Raw genomic sequence first — 24,970 nt, 5'->3', positions numbered from 1 at the left:
AGCAACTATGTGCATACACTAAAATTTTTGGTCAAAACTTATATGATATAACATTCTGACTGTAGGAGGTGATAGCGCTTAACCTTTGCAGACTATTTTGAGGTAGTCTACAGACTAAACTCTTGCTGCAGTCTCTGTAATTTATTTTTCTCATTACGTACTTATCTAAAATGCACTTCAGTGCTGGATTCTTAGGTTTGTTACTGGTCACTTGTAGGTTTTCACTAGAATTTGCAGAATATATTCTGAAAGACTCAAGCTTTTGATGCAGTATAGGACCTTTATCTTGAAGAAAATTCTATAAACTGATCAAAAATGAGAATGAGATGTATTTGAAATTACAAATGAAATCTCTTTCCTCTATTTTTTTTTTCCTTTTCAGAGCACAGGTATTGTGTTTTCATGTACTATATTAGTAAATCTTGTATGTAAAGTAAAACAAAACCTGGACTATTTGGTTACAAAGGAGAATCTCTAGACAGCTCAGCAAAGCTTGAATTCTGAACCTGAGCCTTGGGATTTTCTGGCACTTACCTCTTATGGGCATTATAAAATCCCTGTCTGTGCACCTTGCTCAGTGGATGAGGAATAAATCTTTGGTGCTTCTGAGCCTTACCTGGAGCAATGTGATTTGACTTGGATAAAGTTTTTAAGCATGCAGATTTTAGGCTGCTGAACTCAGAGCATAAATCAGGGTCTCAGAAATCCAAGTGGGTTAGTTATCCAGGTTCCTGAACTGAGGAATTCTCAAATGCCTTCAAGGTAAAAAAAAAAAAAAGAGCATGAGTCGCTTAGTCAATAATACCAATGAAATTTTGTCATGCATAAACTTTCTAAGTTAAAACAATGTGAGGTTAGCACAGATTCATTTTCCCAGCTTTTCTTTCTAATAATCACACGTTTTACTTGCAAGGCCATTACTGAATTTTGCTAGGTCTATCTAATATATGTGCATATATATCACAGCCACATTTTTGGAGAATAAATTCAAAGTTTTTGTTGCCACAGCAGAGCTTCTAAACTCTCCTTGTAAAAAGCAAGTTTTATGCATGTTCAGGCATAATATAAACTTAAACTTCAATTATAGTCTCACAGGTTCTGTTGTTGCTGAAGCTATATTTAATTTCCGCAGTAGATTTTTATTACTAAGAAACATAAAATGGGTAGATGCAAGTGTCCATGATCCTGCAGTAGACTTCATTATAGCCAGGTCATTCCTGAGAGATTTGTGTCCAAGTTGCTAAATTTATTCAAGATAGAAGTCCTTTGTGTCCACAATATAATCTTTACTTAACTGCCCAAAGAGTTTGTTTCTGCAAGTTGTATCAACATTTCTTGTCTGGCTTGCAGTAGAACTTGAAAACCGTTAATTATTAACTTCTTAATGTCAAGTTATGTACTACCTCATTCATCCCTCCTGTAGAACAAACTGATTTACTTATCACAGCCCTTATATGTAGATCACATTTTCTAAACCTTTCATGATTCTTGTTTCTCTCTTGGATTTTCCCCATCTTGTGTACATTTTCTTGAGAGTTTGGCATTTATTAATTAATATCAGCTCTCAGTGTGTAAAAATATTGGTAACAAAAATATGGCAAACATAAATATTAGTAGTCGCATAGAAGTATTTATATTTAAGATATAATATAGCACAAATGTAATATACAGAAATATCTGCAGCTCTGCTTATTAAAGGAAATTTAGGCAAATGAAGAACACTTTGGAACTGAGCTGAAGATGAAAACTTGCAAAAGTATTAATATAAGAAAGACCTACCCTAAGAATATAGCCTGACTGAATAAGTGTTTAATGCATAGCAAGTTGAAGCTAGAACTGTAAAACTGTGAAGTAACCTGTATGTTGGTATTTACTAGTAAGATTATTGCATCATTGAAAACAGTGACTCCTATGTAACAGACAAAGAAATAATCACTAGGCTACTGGTTGAGGTGCCTGGACAAAAATTTCATCTTTGGTAAGAAAAAGATCAAAGATGAAAAGTTTTGTTCTCGTTAGTGAAATACTTTTAAAAAGTTCTAGTGACAAGAATGTTTTAAACTGTGGATTAAAATTACTCAAGTTTTTTCTTAAGAAGATTATCTTTAAATAATATTTTAGATTGGAAACACAAATTTTCAACACCTTAAAATGTAAGAACAAGGAAGAGTCTAATTATGTTTCCCCTTTGTAAATAAGAACTAGGTATGGAAGAAAAGAAATAACATCCTATGTGCTTTACACAGGCATCCTGGGAACAGGTTTATATGTAGTAGGCAAAGGTTTATTCTCTATCTGATGGTGAGCATGATGGGATCTCCTAGACAAGGCAAACTGTACTTACTTCTACATGTGATACCTCTGTATTGTCTGAAATTTGGTGTTGAGCAGGGTCTGTGTTGTAACTGATTCTGCAGGTGTGTGCATGAGTTTATATAGGTATATATGTCAGGAAAATAGAGTTTACTCTGCTGGGATTATCTGATACTGATAAAATGCCAGCTACACTGTGTATTGATCAGTATACTGTTATTCTGACCAGGTTTTAAATTTAAAATCAAAATGTTCCTAAATTGACTTATTAGTGATACACTTAGTACTAGTGATTTGTTCTACACATTATTAAACACTATTACTACATATACAAAACTTATATCCTTGAGTAGCTATGTGTACAGTGTCACAGAGCTGTTGCGCTGTAGTCTGCGTGCTCCTCAGTCATGGAGGTCAAGGTGATCAGAAACACTAGCCCAGATGAACCTGGAAGGTCCCAGAAGTTTTTTCCTTTACTCAAAGAATTAGTAGGAGTTTTTATTTGTTATTGAATAACTATGTTGATGTGCCATCCGCAAGTTGCCAGTAGGCTGGAAACAAGCACAACACACACTGCAGAGACATGAGGGGTGGAAATTACCAGGAGAATGAACTTTTCATTCACGGAGTTCAAGCAGCAGTATGTGAAGATATGTATTTGGTGGTGAACTCCTCCCTTTTGATGCTTTCATTAAAGTTATGTTGCCATTAATAGGAAATATTAATATTAATAGGAAAAATTATTAAGATAATTTTCTACTAACCAGTTACACTTCTGCTTATGCTTTGATAGTGGAGAGCCAGAAATCTCAAAATTATACATTCCCTACTCTTTAGTCACCAGCAGTTCAAATATAACAGTACGCTGATATTTGTCTCCAGGATACAATTCTGCTTTTCCTTCCAGGTATGATATTGTTTAGTTGATAACCTGAGAGAAAGCCAATACTGGAAGAAAGGTGAAGGTCTTCAGTGGAAAGAAGAAAAAATGTTATGTTCAGGCTAGTATCTTTGATAGAGTCCCGAAGAAGAAACCTGACATGTAAGAAGATAAGGGGGATACAGAAGGATAAAGAAGCATAATCCTGAGCACTCCAAGTAGATGAAGGTTGGATTTTGAGCTTGACTAACATGATAGGAGAGTACAAAGTGTTAGAGTCAAGAAAGGAACTGATAAATAGAAGTACATGGTTGGACACTAAGATAGACTTGAGCACAATTCAGAGTAGTAGTGGCGGGCGTTAAAATAATCCACGTTTGAAAGGCAGTTTTTAGTTACTGTAGTACCTGATGTAACAGATCAATGTAGTATTCTCAATACTGTAATTATTATAATTAAAATAATTAGGGATCTAAGATGACAGCTTTATCTGAAATCATCTTTAACCTTTTTAGTTAAATGTGATTAATTTATCATATCTCTTTGTAAATGAAATGTAGGCACAACAGCTACCCTGACTGCAGCAACTAATATAAACTAAAGAGTCCACTCAGAAAACCATTGTTGCACAGCTTAAACTGGTTGAAGTCTAAGACATCCCTGAGGAAGAGCTTTTACAAAAATGCTTTGGTATATTTCAGAGTTGTTGTGAGATATATCAGAGAAGCAAACATGAAAAATACAAACTGTAAATGTGAGGTAAGCTTATTTTGTGCAGTGAACTAGTTGGCAGTATGCACCGTGAAAGAGTAAAAATTTCTGCGTCTTTTGTATCTAACTTTTTCCCAGGGACAGAACAGTACCTACTCATGCCTCCAGTAAGCACCCCACACTTCACCATGTCAGAGACTCAAAGAGAATTTTGCAACATTTGCACTTTCCCTTAGCATATTCTGAAGATGCTATCTCTTCAGATAAAAATAATGCACTTGTTTAGTAAATGAGGAGTGTAGATGGGAGGTAGCCCCATCATGAGGAGTAAGGAGAGGGTCTGAAATTTTAAAAGGGCTGTGATAAGCCCTGATTTAACACTTCATGAAATCATTTACAGAGACAGAACACGTGTAAAATACAAGTGCATTTTTTCCTCTAACACTGATCAAACTAGAAAGGGCAGATTTGACATGGTTGCTTGCAGTTTTGGCATTACTAAGAACAATTCTAGGTGTATTTTTTCTTCTCCCAGTCTCCCCAACCCAGTGCCAGCAACAGTAAAAGCTTATGGTTGAGTTTAATACCACTTTTGTTGAGTGTGCAAACTCCATAATGTAACATATTTTGTTAGATCTTTTACTTAATAAAAGACTTCAATTGAACAGATTCACACTGTATCTGTCTGCCTGCCACACCAATATCTTGTTGAGTTCCTGCTGCAATTTTTCAGTTCTTCATTTCTTTCTTTATATTGGAAATCACTTAGTTTTATCCAAAAGGTCTTTTCAAAATGCCTTTCAAAAGGACTTTTTCAACAGATAGTCTATTGCCTTGCAGATGTGAGTTTAAAGAAGCATCCTTATGGTATAAGAATATAATCTATTAGAGTGATAAAGGTTTCAAGGAGAAACAATCTTAATCCAAAGAAATCATTTTTTATTAAATGTATCCAGCTGTCTAAAGTTCACTAGCATATGTCCCATTCAAACACTATCAAGCTCTATTTTTTCGGAGATACCTTTACTGCTCTTGTTTTCCACTGTCCAGAAACAGAAATCCCAACAACTGATGCATTAATCCCATCGACAATTTTCTTGAAGCTTTCTTTTTTCCAACAAGATTATTGTCATATCAAATAGCAACTGGCTTTTTAGAATAAGAAATCACAGGTAAGGAGCCACTGTATTTCTGAATTGAGAAATAATAAAAATACAGTTGCTAGTAATGAGTAAAATACTGATTTACTGCTTATAGGAAATCTTGCTTGTTTGACTGTTTTCAAACATTAGGTTGGATCTTTCATTTCTATTCAAACAAATCATGGTTTATGATACCCAGCCCCTGCAAGCCATCTGTTTCCTCTATTAAAAATTCAGGGGTTGCCTATATGTGGTCAATTTAATAAAATAGTCAGTTTTCAAGCCCACTGCCCTTAGGATCTTTATTGCATCTTGTTCAAGTCATAACTGATCCAGCATTTCTGTTGCAGGTAGAAACAACTTGTCTTTTCAGCTCAAATGTATAGCTGTGCACAGCATCCTTTTAGAAAGTGTGCCATCTATGTTTAATGTAATCTGCGTGTTCTTTTCTGTTAGGTGAAAGAATGCTCCATTTTGACAAATCAATTAAGACATTTATGTTCAGATGTTGGTAACACTGGAGATGTCAGGCTGCAGATATATGCAGGTCTGTTAACTGGTTAATAGTTTCATAGTAGATCTGCTGGTGATAGCTGCTGTTTCTGCAGGTGCCATCTCATTTCATCTGTGGCACACAATTAAAATCAACCCTCAACATTCTTTGATTACAGTGAGAAAGTATGTTTGTGTATAAATACTCCCTTTGAAATTAATAGATGCTGTTTAGTGAGTGAGATAACAGATTGCCTCTCAGCATTTCTAGTTGTGATATGATGTACTTGCATCACAGCATAAAAAATAAAATCCTCAAAATTTAAAATTTTGGCTTCTAATTGAAATCTTATCTTGTCCTCAGTCATTTTGTCACATTGCTCAGTGGTAAGATATTTCTGACTTCTCAGCTGGGTCGGCACCTAAATTACTTAGCAAAAATGTGTTTTTCAGCATGAGAATTTCTTTATTTTCTTAGACCAAACATTAAACTCAGCAATAGTCTGTTTCCAGTATTGCTAAGGGAAAGTGAGGATGCACGTATAAAGTGAGCAACCTCCTGGTAAACCCTCCTAGATTCCAGGACTGACAGTTTAGAGACCTGAGCTGAATGTCACCAGTATGTTTAATAACTGCAGTTTTAATAGTCATAAGCAGAGTCAGAAGAATATGGTGTCTGTGTTTGGTCCTTGTTCATAAGCAGTTATCTTAGTTCTTAACCAGTCATGTCTTTACATCTTTATGGAAAAATCTGAAATATTATTTGCTATTGAGGATCTGTCCTGCTGTGTTTTTTTCTCCAAAAAGAAAAGAAAAAAATTCTTAAGATACCAAGAACCCTATTCTATCTCATGAATGAAATCTGAGCTATACTACTACACATATTTCTGGAATGATTCATTACAGGTCCTTTTAAGTAATTGCAGTCTATACTACTACCATGTCTCAACTCTACTGTATTTTTATGGCTCTGAGTTCTTTTTTTGCTTTTATTTAATTACTTTCTGATTATACCACGGGTCTTCTCTCAGTCTGCTAAATTCCAGTCACATATTAGGAAAAGAGTTGGATCTTTTTCTATTTGCAAGACTTGTAGCAAGTGTATCCAGGAACAAGTGAGTATTAATTGGCCTCAGACACATGGACATCTAAGTTAATATTTAGATAGACCGTGTAAGGTGGTTGCCCAGACATGAGGACTGGAGGAAATTCTTTCTGTTACTATGTCTGTTAGTCCCCTAGGAAAATATGACACCAGATAGTTTGTATCTGTGGATAGCTGTTTACAGTAAAAGAGCTGGGAAAGGTTTCTACACTGCAGTTTTCTTTAGAGAGAACAGATTTTGAGAAAATGTCTCAAATTTCAATGTTTGTGAAAGAGATTGTAGAAAAATAGCTAAAACCAAATAATATAGAAGAAGTGTTATTCACGGTTACAATGTTACTGAAATAGGAAGCTGTTGAACTATATACCACATTAATAAACCAGCAGCAGAGTAATAAATCATACTCAGCACTGGAGTATATTAGCTCTATTGTTCATATAGTCATAAAGTATACAGAAAAGGAGGATGTCTTTTAACAGTCTAAGTTTGATTATACAAATGGCATAAACTAGGTGAAACAGTGTTATAATTGTCAAGTAAAATGTACTTGGAGAAACATCTATCCTTCTGTGTAAGCAATCATGATTTCTGAATTAGACACTACTCAAAGCAAAGGTCCCTCACATATTAGCTCTGATTATTAGCAATCAATGTTTTCATTTTTCGTGTTTCATTTTCCATTGTTTCTACTACAATTTGACTGCCTCACTTCTGAGGCTTCACTCCATGTTGCATTTTCAGTAGTGAAACATTTAGAGAACAGTATCAAACATCTACTTTTAGTAAGAATATGACTTTGTGAAAATGCTGGGAGTCTTCAGATTGGGGTGTGTTGGGGGAGAGCAGGGGGAGTTTCTGTTTTCTTTTTAGTGGCAAATACACACTGAAAGTATGACATACATGTTGTACAAACTGAACTACTGTGTCTTGTGTATCCTTGCTACACCATGCTTCCAGGTTATATCTCAATTTTTTTAACTATTCTTTACTTTGTGAATAGCCCTTTTTGCTTAGATATTGGCCCAAGATCAGGGAACATAGGAAGACAAGTTCTCCTACAGTCTTGACTAGGATTATCCTCAGTAAAGAACTATAACTCAGTCTCTATTTTCTCTGTTTCTTCCCCTTTCCCAGTGAGACAATAATTTACGATTGATCCTACTCCAATACCAACAAATATGGAATGAAGCCAAAACTAAGCTTAATTCTTCTTGTCCCTGATTGTTCAATGTGAAAGAATACAGCATGATAAGTAGACATTTATGTTTGGCATATCAAGTTTAAATCTTTTATCATAAATAGCCCTGTATGCATAGTCTAGAAATTCAGTTGTTGAATCTTTTGAGGTGTATAAATATTTCGGGAAGAAATATCAAATCTCTTGCCTGCTTTGCTCCCAAGTCCTTAAAAACAAGTACAAGAGTTTCAATGCATCCAATTTGTGTTCATTTGTGTTCTGACTCTGGGGTTGTCAAATTCATTGTCCTAGTTTCAGCTGGGATAGAGTTAACTGTCTTCCTAGTAGCTGGTACAGTGCTGTGTTTTGAGTTCAGTATGTGAACAATGTTGATAACACTGAGGTTTTCAGTTGTTGCTAGTAGTGTTTAGACTAATGTCAAGGATTTTTCAGCTTCTCATGCCCAGCCAGCGAGAAAGCTGGAGGGGCACAAGAAGCTGGCACAGGACACAGCCAGGGCACCTGACCCAAACTGGCCAACGGGGTATTCCATACCATGGGACGTCCCATCTGGTATAGGAACTGGGAAGTGGGGGGCGGGGAATCGCCGCTCGGGGACTAGCGGGGTGCCGGTTGGCAGGTGGTGAGCAATTGCACTGTGCATCATTTGTACATTCCAATCCTTTCATTATTGCTGTTGTCATTTTATTAGTGTTATCATTATCATTATTAGTTTCTTCTTTCCTGTTCTATTAAACTGTTCTTATCTCAACCCGTGGGTTTTGCTTCTTTTTTCCCGATTTTCTCCCCCATCCCACTGGGTGGGGAGGGAGTGAGTGAGCAGCTGCATGGTGCTTAGTTGCTGGCTGGGGTTAAACCACGACATTAATTTTTTCCTGTTCCAAAGTTTTAAAATGTAATTCTTTTAATTAAAAAATAAACAATATATTTTTCTTAGCTGAAGGTTCCAGATGACTTTCAGGACTAAAACAAGTTGAAGCCGTAAGTTGGTACTTCAGACAATCATTGGTTAGGTATGCCAGGAAATAGAAAGCAGCCAAATATTTAGGGAACAGTCAGTTTCAGTCCTGTCAGAAAGTGTGATTTCATTACAGAGATTTATACAGAAAAACTAGAGAGGCTCAGAAAATAGGTTGCACATCTCACAAGACAGGACCAAAATATTTAGTATTTCCATTGAGGAGCCTGGACACTCTTTCAACTTAATCCTGAGTTTACAAAGAAAATGTGAAATGTCTTAAATAACAGTAAAGCATATAGCATCAAAGTGCCAGATGATTCTCAGTAATTAATAATTTAAAAAAAAAATGGCATAGCATAAATGGATGTCTTTCTTGCTCTATCCTTTCCTTTCATCTCCTCTCAAATAGATGAGTTATATTGCCTTAAACTCAACGAGGAATTCCATTACCACTCTCTCAGTGGTAATTCAGACTGGAAGCACTCTTGCACACATTCTTGAACTTCTTTCTTCCTGGCCAAGTGCTGCTCTCACCTTTGATGTGTCTGGATTAAAAATGAAGCCTTTGAAGGAGTCTTACTGTAATTTGCACAGAATTAAGGTGATATAAAATTAAATTAGTAGTCTTAAGTTCACCAATAAGTTCTCTGGGATATTTCAAGAACAAATCAATGTGAATCCATCCTACTTCTCTTCTGAGGACTAGAATAGATCCAAAACTATGGTCATTGCCTCCAATAGTAGGTAGCAATGCTACCCTGTCACCTGCACCAAATAGAGAATATACCTGTGCTGAACTCTACCTGTTCCTGAGCTTTCTGTAAAGCATACAAGATCTGGGGGATATATTATTTTCTTTTTTTTATATATGTAGGTAGTTAATATTAGCCTCTTGGGGTCACCTTGATTGCCTCTTCATGTCCATTAATAGCTGAATTTAGCCTATGCTCCTTGGCTTTTGTCAAGAATTCTACAAATTATTTCACAAGTCAAGTGGGTATTCTTATAGCCTTCCTCAATAATACTCTGTGTGTATATAATGTGGGTTAATATTAGAGTACCACTTAGCAGTGCACATCACACAACATATTTCCTCATAATACATTAGCAGAAACAGTGCATTCTGAAAATAAAGTAGTTCATTGAACACTGTGGGTAAGGTCTAGTGTTCCTTATTTATAACTGGAATAGAACATTCTCCAAAACTAGTCATGAAACAACACAGAAATCATTCTCTTAGCCTTCATACCTTCTAAGTAGATATTACTAAAAATAGCTACACTTAGAAAACATCAGATTATTCATTGACCTTTCAAATACCATTCATTATAATAAGGAAGAAACGGCTATTTTGCTGGCTTTAAAAATAGTTTGCAGTAAAAGCTTTTCTGTCACACATATTTGAACTGCAGCAAATTTTAACTGAGTCATTGTATCCAGGTACAGAAGCAGTAATATCTAAAAATGGATGAATATCCAAAACATTTCATGTACTGAATTGCAAGATTTTGAGTGTTGCCTCTTTCCTCCTTTATGTTTGAAATTGCTTTAAATTAGAGATAACAGTAACATAACAGAAAAGCATATGAGACTATTCATTCCTGAGGAGTAATTCAAACCAAATAAATTGGGGTTAAGTTGCCCTTATAAATTTGTACAAACTACATGGAATTTCTAAGATGCTAGCTCTCAATTTATTTTTAAAATAAAATGTATCATAGAATATGTTTTTCAATACTTAGCTGAATCAGTCCTTGGTCTGAATTCAGTCCTGACCCTGCACATGAATTGGGATGTTGGTCAAGAGACCTTCTCAGGTCCTTTCCAATCAGCTATTCTGTGACGCTATGATTCTTCACAGAAAAATTCAAAAAGCCTGATACCATTGGTCCAGTTCTCAACGTCATTCCCAATCCTATGGCTTTAAAAAGCTGCAAGGCAACTGAATATAAGAAGCAGGGAGTCCTCTCATATAAGAAGTCATCACGACGGGGAACCTAAGGACAGAAAGTCGAGAGCTAGATTTAGTATTAGTTGTAGAAAGAAACTTCGGAAACATATAGGTGAGTTTTGTGATACCTAAGTCAAACCTCTTTTTTTTTCAGCAAGTCTGTGATTTAGAAGTGCACAGGTAAGAATGCACATGGAGAAAAATGTAGCGTTACTTATCCTGTCTTTATTCACTTTACTCCATGTGTAGATCTCAGCTTGAACAGTTTTCCTGGGGTTATGCAAAAAGACTTTTTCAAAACAAAGAAACCTTTCTCCCTGACTTTTCTAGCACCTCAAAATGAATGCAATCCTAACTAATCTAAGCCTGTCCAGTTAATGTGGTAAACCAATGGCAGATTACTGAAGGAAAAAAACATATCAGCTGAGATCTTCTTAAATGACTTGTCAGTTTGGGATTAGTTTTTGCTTACCTATTTTAATTTTGTACATCCTAGTGTTTCTCAAAACCAAACTGGTAGAAGTTGTTTCAGGTGGGGAATTCAAAATGGTCATTTTATTTTAAAAGACATATCTTGAAAATAAGTCATTATTTTCATGCCAAACCATGACCTAGTAGAAACTATGGAAGCTTATTTTAATTTCCTGAACTAAATAGCTGGAGCATCAGTTTATCTCTTCTTCCTTTTAACTTTAAGAATGATACTACAACTGATTATATAACCAGAAGGAAGAGGATTTTTAGTGAAGAACCACTATGGTGTGGATTTCAGCTCTCCAATGTTATCTGTTTCTTTTTAACTAAAAAAAAAAAAAAAAAAAAAAAAAGGCGGGGGGGGGGGCATGTTTTTATTTTTTTCTAATCAACGCATGAGTGTTATAATGCTTTTTAAGCTCTTCCCCAGGTAATACAAGCCTGCAATAACAGCAAGTAGACTTTGGAAAATAACTGAGACATAAAAGACTCCATTTATCCCCATAATCCATATCAATTCATGTCAGGGTTTACCTTCTGCCATCTACGACTACAAGAGTCCTAAAGCTTCCACTATAATTTACTAAAATTCATAAATGGAGGGAAGACTGAGGAGACATATTATGTAACTTTAACTGTTTACACTGAGCTGTTTTTCTTTTTTATGAGTGCTTAAGGTCAGTCTAAGATGTGCTATGTACTCAATCTTGAAATGTAAAAATAATGAAAGCAGAACATGATCTATCCCATTGATCTACTGAAAGATTTCTGACCCAGTTATTCAACTTATTTTATTGTATTGTATTTTATTTTTTTTGTTTGGTTGGTTGTTTTTTTATCAGGTTGATATGAAGATAAACAGTCTGGAGGAGGGAAGTAGTGGAAGACTATCATCATAAGTGTGAGCAATGAGCAATTTCAACCTGGTAAGTTTCTTTTCTTTTTTTTTCACTGATGACAGTCTTTCCCATCAGTGGTCTCATTTATGTTTGTAGTAACATCTCAGCTGCTGTTGTTTTTTATTCTTGATGTGATAATTCTGTGTTAAATGTCATAAACTTTGCCTTCTATGCTAACAAAACATGCATACTCAATATCTCATTATCTCTTTGAGATGCAGTTTTGCAATGGATCCAAGTATTTTCAGTCCTCAGTCAATGCATTTAGCACAGAAAATTATTTTCTAATCCTTTAAGTATGTGCACAATACTCCCGAATTTTGCCCATTCTTGTCAGGACTAGATTTTGCAGTGTCAAAAATTTTGTGAGCTGAAAGGTCTGCTTTTAAAATGTTATTTTCTGCTTTATTCTATTTTTTTTTTAATCTAGAAAAACACATTTGCGAGTTTTAAAAATACTGTTCTAGAGGTTCAAATTCTATTTATAAAACAATTACTTATTCCAGCGTTATTCTGAGAAATGTTTGCTTCAGATGAGTTGTCCTTTTATGAAAGATCTATCTGTGTATTTTTTTTCCTCCCTAGAAGAAAGTCAGTGCAATTTTATCAGTGCCATCTTTTGGGGGAGGATAAGTAGTTAGAAACAATTAGGGACAATAGTCACTAAGCCCCAAAAGGGAGTGGAACTAGCCCTGCTATTTTTTATACGTCAGCATATCAGCAACACACACAACCTTTGGCTAATATAGTACCGGGAAGTGGTAAGATAGTTTTAGAAATTCAAAAAGAATTCAGATGAGCTGCAGCATTTAATAAAGTAACATGTTCAAATTTATAACCTGAAAATATAAAAAACCCCTGGTATCGAAGACTTGGCACAACATAAGGCCTTATGGTCTAAGAATGGATTTATAAATATATCAAATCTATCATCACAGAAATATGTAAAAAGGAGTTGTAGAATTCTGTCAAGACTGATCTTATCTGATCTCCATTTTCATATATATGTGTAAGTATATGCAGTTATGTATCTGTATATAGAGAGAGCTTCTGTTGATAAATGGATGATCTATATCCTTTATTTAAAGGAAACACAAAAGTTTTCTGAGTTTGACTATTCTATCAGTACTGATAATTCATCAGTAGTGCTTCACCATTGCACTAACTTTCAAAGTATACCAGATAATAATGGAGAAGTGAGAAATCCCCTTCAACAAATTAAGTTCACCTGCTGTCTTGTGATCACTGGTAGGTGGCAGAGATATCAAAACTGTTAATAGAGACACACAGGGAATATGGCTTTATCCCTCAGGAGGGATATTTCTTTTCATATGATACGAACTTAACTTGGACTGTTTGATCCCTCCAAACTGAATGGTAAGTCCACTAATAATTGTAACACCTATGCTGACTTAAACCCACCTCCTAAACCCTATAAACCCAGTCACTGACACTTTCATTTTTGAAGCACCATGAATCTTTTCCAGGTCCCCAAATCCCACTTGCACTACATACCAGTATTTACAATTTGTCTCCTCCTTATAAATTTGTGAGGAAGATGCTCATTCTGGGAATTAGCAGGTATTCCGTTCTTGCACACAATGGAGGATGGTCTACTATGGGCTCCTGCAAAGCTATTTTTTACTTTGATGCATTCGCTTTGGTCTGTTTCTGCAGGTTTGGGAGTGCTTTTTGATCCAGAGTTTAGACTTGCCCTGGGACTTGGGATTTTCTTGCCTTAACATCACCACTTACTCATGTTTCAGGTAGCACAAAAATAGGGTGTTTTCCCTTCAATGTGTTTTAATTGCCAACTGTTCTGTCCTCCTTGAAGTTCTTACTCTCCAGAAAGTGAAAATACATCTAGATGATATCTTTGGAGAAGGAGGAAACACTTGTAATTCTGTTACGCAGAAGAGATAGTTTTGCATATACTTAAATGCATACCTCACTTTAGAGTAGCTCTAGAATGTACCTTCCAAAATTATTTTGAAGACAGTTTTAAATATTTTAACCTTGAATTGTTTTAGTCTTCTGAAAACTTTGTGTCTTCTGCAGTTAGACAAAATGATTGCATTGGTGAATAACAATAATAATATAGCAATCTTGATGTAGTTGTCTTTCTGCTTTGATTCCCATTAGCTATAAGAAGATTTTTGGTTGGTTGGTTGGTTGGTTTTTATCCAGGAGGGTGATCAGATACTGAAGCAGTTTGCCTAGAGACATAGTGAGATCTCTGTCCTTGGAGGTGTTCAAGAATAAGTTGGGCACAGTCCTGAGCAGCTTGATCTGATTAGATCTTTTTTGAGAGAAGGGTTGGACTAGGCAAACTCTAAAGGCCCCTTCCTTTCAAAATTATTCTGTGGATCTGTGATTCTATGATTAGCATTGTTCCCAAGAAGTAAGAGGAATATCTTATCAGCTATTTTGCTTAATTTCACTAACCACTTCAAACAATTAGTTATGACATTTTGACTAAACTGACGTGAAACCTGTATTCTCTTCCTATTTGTTGTTACACACATTACAACATTAAAAACCCGGTGATTCTGAACAAGATGCAGATATTGGATAGATAAATATTTTTCCGGTAGATGTTTTAGAAATTTGTAAAGGCAAACATTTCCTTTAAACAACTGCACACCCTTATTAATGAGAATAAATCACAAATTCCTGGTTACTGACAAGTGCCAGCTGGATCTAATTAAGGAGTAAAGGTTTTGAGAGTAATCAGGTTTTTTTATTGGTTTCCAATTTGGAGTAGTTTCTCTGATGGCCAGAGTGTCTAGAAATAGTAAGGAATTCATGTACAGGCACCTGAAACAAGTAGGGGAATATCAGGAATTGGTGTGTGATCCCAACCAATCTGCAAAAATGCTTTTCAGTACTGATTTTTTCAAGCACTAGGATAAAAGAGGAAGCTTCCCTCGTTGTTTTTTTTTCAGTGCCACTTCGAGAAAAGCAGGCAATAAAGAAGCAGACTATGATGTTATGCATTTTCACAGCTAATATGTGTGTTTTCAAAAGAATAAAAGATTAAAAAAAAGTGACAAGCAGGCAGATAAGTCTCCTCTGGAAACTCTGCTAGAGAGGCTGGTGGCCTTTCATGTGTTGTGAACAGAAGGTGAGACAAGTTTAGGTAAAAGTGGAAAACATTTTGTTTTATAATGTGCAATTAATATTTCTAATCCCTATTGCCCATGGTGGTGGAATAGAGGCTGTATTGAAGTTTTTGCACCTTGCTTCAGGAACACAGCAGGAGTAATAATGTGACATAGATGGGTTTTTGAATTGTGTCACTATTTTCATAGCTCTGTTAGTTTTATTCTGTTCACTGAGGCAGAATTTTGCCCAAAGTACACACACTGTACTAAACACAACAAATTGCATATAATGTGAAATGTTATTTATCTGGTTCTCAGCACAATACAATTTAACAGCAGCACTGTTAATAGTGAGACTCAAAGCATTGCAAGGTGATAGATTATTTGCCACATGCACAGAAGAGCTTTTCAGTTTAAATCAACAATAGTTTGTGTTCATTTACTGATGTTTGTAGTGAGTTGTAGTGAGTGTAGTTTTACAAATCTTGAGCAACCTTTTGAAAGGAAGACAGGGTAGGCTGCTAAATGATCTAGAATCTAGGTTTCTCCCCTTAAAGAAAAAGATTTGAATTGTTCACATCCAGATAGACCTGAACATGTGAACATGGAACAAAAAATATTAGGGAAGAAGTTACAGCAGGGACTTGAAGGTCAATAAACTTTTCTGTAAAATATTTAATTCACCAAGTTGGGAACCCTAATAGCATAGATTTCCTCTACACGGTATGAAGATACCCTGCATGTTTTTGAAGTACCTTTTAGAAAAGAAGACGGTTGAAGTTAACTTCATGAGCATGCAACACTCCCAACCAGACAAAACCAAAACATCTACAAAATGAAATATTCAGTTAATAGTATGGACAGTTGTGTTATAAAAATTTTTACTTTATAACTGAAATAATAGTAAAGAAGAAAAGAATAGTAAAGTGAAAGGGCTAGGTAGAAGAAATATAACAAAATTAAAGACTTGACTTAGTTTTGGTAAAGGACAAAGAAATAACTAAAAGATTCAGTCTTGGGAGATTATCAAGGGACTTAAACTGTGAGGGAAAGTAGTTCAGCTTTGAGAAGACCACATGCTCTTCGGTACTGAGATTTTGCATACTGTAGCTGTTAAAGTGGGAGCAGTTGATGAGCTACTGAAAATCTTAAACAAATTTTGGATAAAAATATTTGAAAGTCTGGTTATGCACTGGCTAAAATCCTTTGGGAATTCTGAAGCTGAGCTGAAAACTGAACTGCAAACCTTTAAGACTCCCTCTTATTTCTGTTAGTTTTTGCTGTCATCTTTTCCAAAGACAGCTTATAGTAACTGATGTGTAACTTTAAAAGTTACCAGTACGGTTATTTTAATTTACAGCTGTACTTGTTTGTTGTTTTACCTAAAGGAAACCAAGAAAGACTTTATGGATGTAATTCCTTCATTTCCAAGAACAGATTAATAGAGTACTGTCTTAATGTCATAGGTACAATGATCAAAGCAATAATTCATCTCTGGTTTAGTTTGCCAAAAGTCAAAGGAATTGCATCAGAGATAAATCTGGCCAATTACTATTTAAAGGAAACACAGAGTAATTTGATTAAAGATCTATCCCACACTCCAAAAGTGATTAAATACTGAAAAAGTACTAATCTTAAAAGTACTGCTGCCAATAAGTCATGGAACATGTAGAAAGTATTACTAATGACCACTTAAGCCCTTATTTTTAGCTACTTCAAAATACCACCTAGTATCTGTCACTTACCTTTTCAGTTCCTGACTGTATGAATAAATGTTAACTTTTTTTCCTGACCTCGATGTTCTTTTGGCATTTCTAAAACACCTGCCGTGTAATAAGTAATTCATTTGCAGCTGTTACACTGATTTCTAGTTATTAGCTTTTTTACTATCAATGTGGTTTTAAGCTTGCTAATTGGAATGAGAAAAAAAAAAGGTGATCTGGGGAAAATGTATCAGTAAATGCTATAATTTAGTATAGCATATTATTTATTTTTGTAGTGTAAAAATTACTATCAGTTTTGTAACCAACATTTCAAACGTACCCTAATGTTAAACATGCCTAGAAGAAACTAGAAGATTTCATCTTAAAATATAACTACGGTCTTTTGACTTACAAAAAAGTTATATGACATTACTCCAGCAAGCAGTATCAAGATGAATTCTTGTCTGTTTATTCCACTCTTCTACACTGAGAAAAATGAAGCAGCGAAGTTAGCTGTCTTCCCACAGCTACAAGCACAGGTTCATAAATAGCTTTTGCAAAGGGAAGGAACATATCTTAGAAAGTGCTGTGCTGAGACGGGTTTTTATTTATACCTTGGCTCCTTCATGTTGTTCTGTCTGGGAAAAGGTCCTGTTTAGTGTAAAGGGTTTTCCCAGAACCCAATGTTACGGTGATTCTTTTGAGTAATCTAGAATTGTACCCTGGCATCAGTTGTGATAAAATGTATATATGACTCAACAAGAGTAAAGGTTACCGGAGCTATTTTATCTACTTTCCTTAGCTGAAAAGAGCAGATATATCTACTTGACTATTACTGTACTAACTATATGAATGTGTTTCTTCAAAATCAGTTTCACAGGGGACAGTTTCACAGGGCTAGAATCAGATACTTCACTGCATGTTCAAGATCTCCTTTTATTCCCAGATTGATAAACTGAATGGTGTTTGATCTAACTCTGGAGTAAAGATGCATGTCCTGCTCACAGCAGTGTGTTGCTTCAATGTAGCAGCTACAAGACACTTCTGTTAGGATATTATACTTCTGCATATTAACTTGCAGAAGATGTATGTAGGAGTGTTCAGTTTCTTAGGTTATTTTTACGGATGCATGACTAACCAAATCCAACAGGTGTTAAAACTCAGATTTATTCTTCAGCAAAAGTTAGAAGTCTGGTAACATTTTATAAAACCACAGGCTCAATGATGTAAAGAGAATTAATACTACACGGCCGACTTAAGAATCCCCAAGATTTAAAGTGACGGCTCAAAACGCGCGTATCACTCCCCTAAAAGCTGAGGGCTCTCTCCCTCGAGGAGTTACCTCGGGCGGTGCCCCGGCCCGAGGGGGAGTCCCCGACTGCAGACCCGCTGCTCCGAGGAGGACTGACTCCAACGTGTCCTCCGGCGGGGCCCCGTTTATACCCCTGTCGAATCTGGCCTGTGGTCATTTAATTCTATTGGCCAGGAGGGTCACCTCGGTGTACCTGGCGCGTCTCGATTGGCCAGTTCAAATTTCAACCTGCAGCCTCCAGGGTTTCCTTCCCCTTCTCCCTGCCTGGAGGAGTTTCGTTTCCTGCTGGCAGGATGGGGGTGGGGGGTGGTGGTGGTGTATGGAATGTAGTGCCACAGTTATCAGTTTCAATGTTACCAGAGAAGCTAAGCCAATTTAGCTTAGCTGTTCTCTGATCCTTTGTTTTAATGTACATTTGTAGGGGTTTTTTTGTATTTTCATATGCCTTAAAAGTAGAGCTGAGGAAACCCCTGATTTCTCAGATTCTTCATTATTTCAGGTTTGTTTCTTCATATTGGTTTTCTCTAGCTGTCTTTGAGTCATCTCTTTGGCAGAGAAAGTGTTATAAAATCAGTGGGGGACAGGTTGCTCTCTGAACTGCTAATTTAGTAGAGGATGAAAAGGTGTTTTTGAGATGCTTTGCAAACAGTAGGTGTGGGTGGAGGAGTCATGAAAGACAGGGAGAGAACAGGACCTCAGCAAGTAGGGCAAGGATTGTAGCAAGAGGAAGTAAAACAGAATACAGCTGGAAAGAGAGTGAAGACTATACTGGTAAACATGTTACAAAGGTGGTGAGAAAGGAAGAGGGAAAATTCTGAAGTTAAACGGCAGGTACTGCATCTTCAGTATATGGTTACTCCTGCATATTCACAGGCATTTAGATGTGTGTTAGACCTATTATAAACATCTTAAATCGAAACATCTTAGAAGCAAGCAAATGACAAATTATGCTTAAGTTATTTAACAGCATTTATCCATTCTCCTCTGCTTAAAAAATACATTGAGAACTACAATGACCACTATCCAACTTGTGTTGAAGCTGGAATTTACCAAAAAAGACATGTCAGCATTCCTTTCCGTGATGTCATATGAAACGTATGATTCTGTGGTGGGTTGACCCTGGCTGGATGCCAGATGCCTACCAAAGCTGCTCTATCACTCCCCTCAGCTGGACAGGGGAGAGAAAATATAACAAAAGGCCCGTGGGTCAAGATAAGGACAGGGAGAGATCACTCAACCAATTACTGTCATGGGCAAAACAGACTTGACTTGGGGAAAAATTAATTTAATTCATCACCAATCAAATCGCAGTAGGATAATGAAAAATAAAACCAAATCTTAAAACACCTTCCCCCCAACCCTTCCTTCTTAACGAGATCAACTCCACTCCCTATTTCTCTACTTGCTCCTCCCCCCCAGCAGAGCAGGGGAATGGGGAATGGGGGTGGGGGTCAGTTCATCACACGTTGTCTCTGCTGCTCCTTCCTCCTCAAAGGGAGGACTCCTCACTCTTCCCCTGCTCCACTGTGGGGTCCCTCCCATGGGACACAGTCTTTCATGAACTTCCTCAACGTAGGTCCTTTCTGCTGGCTGCAGTTCTTCATGAACAGCGTGGGTCCCTTGTGGGGTCACAATTCCTGCCAGAAAACCCGCTCCAGCATGGGCTTCCCACGGGGTCACCGTCTCCTTCAGGCATCCACCTGCTCCTGTGTGGGGTCCTCCCCAGGCTGCGGGTGGATATCTGCTCTACCGTGGACCGCCCTGGGCTGCAGGGGGACAGCCTGCCTCACCATGGTCTTCCCCACGGGCTGCAGGGGAATCTCTGCTCCGGCGCCTGGAGCATCTCCTCCCCCTCCTTCTGCACTGACCTGGGGGTCTGCAGGGTCATTTCTCTCACATGTTCTCACTCCTCTCTCTGGCTGCAGTTTCTTTTGCACAGCAACTTTTTTTCCCCTTCTTAAATCTATTATCCTAGAGGCACTACCACCGTCGCTGATGGGCTCGGCCTTGGCCAGTAGTGGGTCCGTCTTGGAGCCAGCTGGCATTGGCTCTATTGAACATTGGTCATATTGGACCCTTTAATTAAGTTCTGATGAGCATTTCCATGTGATGCATGAAGAGAATAACCCTTTGAGGGCACAGAGTGTCCCAGGTTTAACTGTGTTCTTTATTTTTTATGAAGGAAGCATGTCTTAACCTACACAGCAGTCAGGTCCGCAATCTCATGTCTGAACTTAACAAGTGCCTCTTCTGCTTTATTCTTGATTATGTTTTATTTTACATGTACTCGTACTGAACACACAGCCATAATTGCTTTATGCTTCAATAACTTTAAAACACTAATACCAAATAAAAATTAAAAAAAGACCACCTCGTATAGTTATTATGTAATTCTGAGACAGTGCTTTACTCATGCTAGTAGAAATCATTTGTTTAAAGAAAGAAAAACAAAGTCCTGAGAGAACTTTATATTGCAAAATCTTTTTACATTTGAGGTCTCAAATATATGCTGCATGGTCTATGAACTGAGTTTAAGGGTGATTTACTGTTCTTTTAGAGGAGTAGGCTTACCGGTTCATAAATATATGCTACAACAACTTTCCCAACAGATTTCTCCCTACCTAGAGGAAATCCTGAAAAACACTGCTCTAAATCGGTAATTATGGTCCTCTTTGTAATTTGCCTTGTAAAATATTCCTGTTGAAATATGTTTTGTTGTACCCTGCCTAGATAGTTGATTCTTTTCAAAGAGAATGCATAGCTGAGTTATGTTATTAATCAAAATCTATGCCTCCAGCAACCATTCCTACAAGAAAATAAAATAAAATGTAGAAATGGTACAAAGGAAAAAGAAGCCATAATAGCAAAACTGTACGCAATGTTGATCCTTTTGATTCTACCTGACAGGAAAAGGTTTTACTCTCAGCACTAATGCATAAATTAGCTTTCTGGATGGCAAGATGGCAATATTGGAGGCAATTGCTGACAACAGTGAAGATTTAAGTTTGCACTTCATAATTTAACATGCTTAATTTATCAGTAGGTTGAGATTATTATTCAATAGTCCTATATATTAAAACATTTTAATTAAAGTAACTTTTTATTTTGCTGCTTCATGACTTGATCCTAGAACTGATTTATCCTTTGTGGAGGAGGCATGAAGCACTTCTCACCTTGTAATATATTTGGAGAGACAAAAGGAATATTTTTCCATCTTGGTGATAAACAATTCATCTCACCATTACTGGCCAAAGTATTACCTTCACAAGTCAAAGTTTTCTAACGATATTGCATGAAAAAGCAGCACCGCTGGCACAATAAAATGTTGTTTTCCTAAGCTAAATGTAATCAAAGAAGAAAGTGGAGAAATTTGGCAATATCTGCTGCAGGACAGAGAAGAGCGGTGGCTCGAATGAAGCACTCTTAAGTGCTAACTTCGGTATTGGTTTAATGAGGAATTTCAGTGAGGTTCTTCTTCTGTTTTAAAAGCTGCAAGGGGTGGCAGGTATTTTTTCTGTTATGATAAAAAATATTCTGACATCCCTGGAAATGCTTTTAATAACACGAATATTTTTTTGCTGATCCTTGACCCTCCCTTCTAAAAAAAGCCCAGAATGCTTTGTTTACATTGAATTGGTGCCATGGCATACTACTGCAAGGACTAAGGGAAAACTAGCCTCAGAGTAAGAGCAAGAAACATGTGTTGGCAATCCATATGAATAACCAGGAAGAAAATCATTGAAGTTACAGGCTACTGCATAAATGGAAACAGGAGTGTAGAAAGAGGAGAGACAACCATCTCATGAGGGGAGAGAGCCCATACACTTGTGTGCCTAGGACAATCCTGCAAGAAGGAGAGGAGAATACACTCTCAGGTACCCCCTCACCTGTTTGGGCATAGAACTTAGACCACAGGATGATTCTGCTTAATTAATTGAGCACTTTCCACTACAGGGGCAGTCTGAGAAGATGCAGTTAGGTGTGAGGACTGCTTTCAACATCAGATTCCTGAAGTCCCTTATGCTGCTCTCCATCTCTGTGCTTCTGTCAGGTAGCAGAGAAGCATTCAGCAGGTTGCCTGAGCCATTTTTAGGCATTGCTAATTAACTGTATTAAAACTGCAAATTGCGAGCTCTTCTCTTTCATCTGCTTTCATTTTTTCTTATTGCCTAATCTTCCTTCTCTATCTCCATGGGTCTTGGCTCAAGACATGCAGCATTATTCCTGCTGCTTCTTTTAGGGACATTCCAAGTAAATTTGCATTTTTCTCCTATTCACATAACTTTTTTTTTAAATCTAGTGCACTCTCTTGCCAGCCGCTCTTTCCTTTCTAATGGACCATATCATAATCAAAATTACAAATCTGCCTCACCTAAAAGCAAAAGAATTAATTTAGTTAATGCAGGACTAGGCAGATAATGTGTAATAATTATGGATAATGTGTCACAAGAGGCAATAAATACAGATAGTAAGACGTACAGCAGACATTTCCAGTAATGTGAAAGCCACTGAATATATTCCTTCTCTCCTAATTTGTTTCAGTATGTAAATTTTTCCTTTTAAGGCTATGCAGCTGTTGTCAGATTAAAAATTTATCTGCAGCCTACTAAGATATAGCAGAATTTTCCAGCAGTAATATTCACAGAGAGGAAATAAATAGAATTAATAAAATCAAAATATTCATTGGAAATAATATACCACTCCATATGAATCTACAGATGTCTAAAGCATATACAAACATACCTACATTCATGGATGCATGCATATTTGCTTTTGTGAAGGACCAGCTGCTCTCTAGGGTGATGATGTGTCTTTAGGAAGCTGATCAGAGTCCATTTCTTCTCTGCCCATTGATTGTGGGAAAAGTATCAAGCAAAACAAAGGAGATTTGCTTCTAATTATGCATTATTATGAATTTCAAATCCAAAGTTAGAATTGTATCTGAAGTAAATGGGTGAAATCCTTTGAGAGTTCTTCACCAGCATGTAATTTCATTAGAATTCATTAAATCACTGTAGAGAAAAAAAAAAAAAAAAAAAAAAGAGCAACCCCAGGAGGGTTGTTCCTTTTAGCATTTTTTTTTTTCCTTCTTTGAACTACACACTTGAAATATTTTTCAAAGTTTTTCTGTCTTGTCTTTCGTGATGGTTTGCATTGCTATTTCATAGTAAGGCAATGCAGTTGGATCTAAAATTTCAATTGAAATATTGTCAAGCTCTGAAGAGATACAAATGTAGCTTTGTATCTTATTTCTGTACTCTACTGAATGTGGTTTAGTTCTGTTTAAAACTATGTATTTGTACGGCTGTAAAACACTGAAGGATTGGCACATATTAAATATGTACTGCACTATCAAAATTAAATCCTTCTCTGGACGTTGGCATACCAAAGCATTAACATTTAACTGCAAAAGTTCAGTAGCTTCACAGAATTTTTATGTCTTTTTTTTCTTCTTATTGCACTGCTGGTATGTTTAGAGAACTCTGAAATTTGAAGAAGTTCTTTGTAATCTCACTGTTATTATTTTCTGCATTTTATTTTTTTGCTGTTGTACTGAAGTGTAATTCCCCTGCAACCCAAGACTGCTGTCTGAGTCATAATGCTGATAGAGATTAACATTTGGATTGTGTCATGTGGAAGTAACTTGACCCTTCTGTAATACTCCATCTTCTAGAAAAGGAAAAGTTTGGAAAGAAGTAGTCAGTGAGTCTTGACAAAGTGCTCTTTGGCTGCAGATTTAAGGAAGTTTTTTGTTTGCTACGGTGGAGAAAAAGTGACTTACATCTTTGGAATGATCTATCTATTGATATTCAGGAACTTAAGGGGCAAGGGACTTGATCTTACAAGATTGATGTTGTGTTAACCCCTCTTTTTTTCTGTTTAGCTTCCATGAAAGTCTTAAGAAAACATGGCAAGTTGTCTGGCAGTTTTAAAAGGGTGACCAATTTGAAACAGGTTTTTTCTTGTTTATTTCTTTGTTTTAGGGACACATTTAACTTTGGCAAATAGTAACCTCAGCTCTTGTACACCTCAGCATGCTGCTTCCTTAAACTGAAGTCAGGTTGTTTTATTGTAGAGCATAAAAGAACTCCAGAGAGAGTTGCTTCATTTGCTGAGTCAAGCAATGAAATTGTGCAAATTCATGTGATGGGACAGCTTGGGGGCAGGCATAAATTTTCTTTTATCATGCTGCAAATATTGGGGTACCCATGCTCAGTACATTTTTTGGTATAAGCTAGAGAAGATGAAAATTGTCTTATCACTAATCAGATTACACCAGAAATAAAGAAAGAAAAAACCCTGACCGCCAGCTTTTTGACACTATGAATGTTTAAGAAAAATTTATTTGGAAGTAACATGACTCTGTTCCTTCAGGAAATATAGAGGGTCTGTTGAGCATCTAGGATGAAATATTATGATGTTTGGTTTAATCAGTGTTCCAGCACTGATTAAAAATTGTTATAGTTAGATATTGGCAGAAGAAAACAGACTGACACAGGAAAGTTTAAGTCAGGTGGAAGAGATGACAATTTTTGTCTTCCCCATCCCCAATGAAAAACAGGGTATTTTTTTAAAAAATATTTTTTAAAGATATTTTTATGAGAAAACCATTTCAGCAGTCACTTTCTGATTAGCATTATTGATAACCTCAGCTTAGATGAGAAGATAGCAGTTACCCACTGTTGTATTTTTTTTCTATATGAGTAATATCTATAGAGTCTAT

The 24,970-nt window shown here is 36.5% G+C and overlaps 1 protein-coding gene across 5 annotated transcripts in view; it reads left to right on the top strand.

The window, feature by feature from the left end:
• LINGO2 (leucine rich repeat and Ig domain containing 2) overlaps positions 1-24,970 on the top strand; it is a 565,281-nt gene that overhangs the window by 296,961 nt on the left and 243,350 nt on the right. Inside the window, exon 2 of one of the 5 annotated variants that reach the window (XM_030004178.1) lies at positions 12,071-12,154. The exons of the other annotated variants lie outside the window; for them this stretch is intronic. The gene's annotated coding sequence lies outside the window, so the exon portion shown is untranslated. The remainder of the gene's footprint in view (positions 1-12,070; positions 12,155-24,970) is intronic. 5 annotated transcript variants of the gene reach the window in all.

This window comes from Aquila chrysaetos, chromosome Z (assembly GCF_900496995.4).
Source record: "Aquila chrysaetos chrysaetos chromosome Z, bAquChr1.4, whole genome shotgun sequence".
Taxonomy (NCBI): Eukaryota; Metazoa; Chordata; class Aves; order Accipitriformes; family Accipitridae; genus Aquila; species Aquila chrysaetos.
Note: the sequence above shows the minus strand (reverse complement) of the source record. Positions and strands in the feature narration are given on the sequence as shown.